The sequence below is a fragment of the Tachypleus tridentatus genome, chromosome 3 (genome assembly GCF_004210375.1).
Source record: "Tachypleus tridentatus isolate NWPU-2018 chromosome 3, ASM421037v1, whole genome shotgun sequence".
Lineage (NCBI taxonomy): Eukaryota > Metazoa > Arthropoda > Merostomata > Xiphosura > Limulidae > Tachypleus > Tachypleus tridentatus.
In genome coordinates, this window is record NC_134827.1 from 68,900,138 (window position 1) to 68,903,683 (window position 3,546).

Below are 3,546 nucleotides of genomic sequence, written 5' to 3' on the forward strand. Positions count from 1 at the left end.
GCACGAGCCGTTGAATTTCAGCTTGTCAAACCAAGGGTCCGAGCGGCCCTTCCCTTTCACGGGGCATGTCAATAACGGTGACTGTTTCCCTTTCCCTCTCGGTCCGAGCGGGGATAAAAGCAGTACGTGCGTTCGACCGCACGCATACGAGTTAATCCGAGCGATTAACGATTGTCTTTTGTTACGAAAGACGTTCTGTTCCCACTGCTGATGCGACGAGTTTCGGGTAACTATGCCGAGACATCGGAATATGCATCATTTTCGACGTAGCTTAGTGTGAGTTGATCTGTCCTCCGAATGTCGGTTCTTCCTGATACGCCCTAGTTTGTTTCGTTTTATCGGAACTGTAGTTTTGGAGAACTCGTACTCCAGAGTGTGTAAGAGGTCTGTCTCGTGAAGGGTGACACGAAGTAGACAGAGAACGGCAGGCGTGTATCTAGCCACGCGTCTGCCGATTCGAGAGTGGTGTTTCTACTCGCCGTTGGAGCGGGTGGCTTGCACCGAACGAGAAAAGATACCTAGTTGATCCTGCCAGTAGTCATATGCTTGTCTCAAAGATTAAGCCATGCCGAAATAAGGTGAAACCGCGAATGGCTCATTATCCAGCCGTTGTTCCTTAGATCGTACTTTCCTACTTGGATAACTGTGGTAATTCTAGAGCTAATACATGCAACAAAGCTCCGACCTCACGGGACGAGCGCATTTATGAGACGAAGACCAATCGGACCTCGGTCCGCAAATGATGGTGACTCTGGATAACTTTTGGCTGATCGCACGGTCTGGCACCGGCGACGCATCTTTCAATTGTCTGCCTTATCAACTGTCGATGGTAGGTTAACGGGTAACGGGGAATCAGGGTTCGATTCCCGAGAGGGAGCCTGAGAAACGGCTACCACACCCAAGGAAAGCAGCAGGCGCGCAAATTACCCATTCCCAGAAGGGGGAGGTAGTGACGAAAAATAACGATACGGGACTCTATCGAGGCCCCGTAATTTGAATGAGTACACTCTAAATCTTTTAACGAGGATCTATTGGAGGGCCAGCAGCCGCGGTAATTCCACCTCCAATAGCGTATATTAAAGTTGTTGCGGTTAAAAAGCTCGTATCTCAGTTCTAGACAGGGGGTCCGCTTTGGCGGTTACTTCCTGGCCTAAACATCCTGCCGGTTTTCCCTCGGTGCCCTTGATTGAGTGTCTTGGGTGGCCGGCAAGTTTACTTTGAAAAAATTAGTGTGCTCAAAGCAGGCGAAACGCTTGAATAATGGTGCATGGAATAATGGAATAGGACCTCGGTTCTATTTTGTTGGTTTTCCGAACACGAGGTAATGACTAAGAGGGACAGACGGGGGCATTCGTAGTGCGACGCTAGAGGTGAAATTCTTGGACCGTCGCAAGACGAACTACTGCGAAAGCATTTGCCAGGAATGTTTTCATTAATCAAGAACGAAAGTTAGAGGTTCGAAGGCGATCAGATACCGCCCTAGTTCTAACCATAAACGATGCCAACCAGCGATCCGCCTGAGTTCCCCAAACGACTCGCCGGGCAGCTTCCGGGAAACCAAAGTGTTTGGGTTCCGGGGAAGTATGGTTGCAAAGCTGAAACTTAAAGGAATTGACGGAAGGGCACCACCCGGAGTGGAGCCTGCGGCTTAATTTGACTCAACACGGGGAAACTCACCCCGCCCGGACACTGGAAGGATTGACAGATTAAGAGCTCTTTCTTGATTCAGTGGGTGGTGGTGCATGGCCGTTCGTAGTTGGTGGAGCGATTTGTCTGGTTAATTCCGAAAACGAACGAGACTCTAGCCTATTAAATAGACGACTGATTATACTTGTCGGTCGATCTTGTTAGAGGGACAAGCGGCGTTTAGCCGCACGAGACAGAGCAATAACAGGTCTGTGATGACGGTGTCGCACTTTGTCAATTTTCGTCTCTGCTATCCCTTGACGGGCTCCCGCGAGACCGTCGATGTATTGAGACCGAGGTAACGTGCACGAGTCAGACACCCTCTCGTATTTAATGACCCGCGCCCGCCGCCTACCGACGGAGGAATACCTTTTTTCGCAGCCGTTGCGAAAAGTGCCCGAACGGTTGGCGGCGGGTCCTTCGATTCGACGTCCCATTGAGCATTTTGTCGGCATTTCGATCATCTGCTGCCGCCTAATACACGCAGTGTGAGAGCAAACAGTGGAAGAATCCAATAGGAGCCATGATGATGGGGAAATTTCCCTAGTAATGGGGGGCAAGGAGTGGGAAAAATTTCCCTAGCAACGGGCGCAAGCAGTGAAGAAATTTTCCTAGCAACGGGGGGGGCATGAAGTGGAAGAATATTTTCTAGCAACAGGAAGGCAAGGACTAGGGTGTCTTTCAGAGACACTTGTAAATGAAAAGTCAGAACATCACCAGATTGTGTAGAGAAGTATATTCATTTTTTAACTTAAGAATTAAATCTTATGTAATACTAATATTTAAGTCATAAAGTATCTTTTTGTATCAAGTTTAATAATATGTATTATTTTAAGTAGTTTAATCAACCCTTTATTGACTCCACCCATATATAATATCTACACATGCTAGATATCACCTACAGCATTATATTTGCACATGCCAAACATAATTTCAATCCATATGTCTATGCATACGAGACATAACCTTCATCAAATATCTACGCATACCAGATATCTTTTCCAATATGTCTGACCATGCTAGGCATCATTTCCACAAACTTGTACATGCCAAATGTATCATGTTGCATTCATTGTGGTAAATACTTTCATGGATGATAACTTTGAAACTAACTCAGTAAAATGGTTGTACCTTGCACAATTTGATATCCCATGTCAATAGGGTTAAAGAGACACCACATTGGTTCTTAATCACACATACATTGTTACTTTAACACAATAAGGCAAAAATTAACACTTACTTGCAGTATTCCATACTGGTGTTTTCAGAAATGATATTCATATCAACAGAAAAGTCACTGATGTTGAAATCTGACAGAGTAAAGTTCAGAAATCCATTCAGTGACCCATCTGGTGAAATGAAAACTTTATAAAATGTCTCCTCTACAAAACTTGTATAGTATACCAAATATACCATTAAGTATATTTGACAATGTAGAAAAAAATATCATAGTACACAGTTAACTGGGTTTAACATTGTGGATTATAATAAAATTCACTGTGTTAAATGTCTATTGCATCACTTGATAGAACAGAAAATAATAGCATTTTCATCTTAAATTTCTTATGACATCATTACTTTTATATTAAATGAACATCAATTTACTATATAGAATTATTATACTATATAATTCCAAAATAAAGTAATAATATGGTGACACTCTACTTCAAGTGATCACAAAGGTCAAAAACAATTTATTATTTCTATTGACATTAATATGTGATACATTATAAACTTCTGTCTCTTCAGAATAGTAACAATTAAGTAATTAATTTAGTAAGTAAAGTAATTTAGTAATTAATATCATATCACTTCTTCAATGCACAAAATTTGGTCTTTAATTAATAACAACCAATGGTC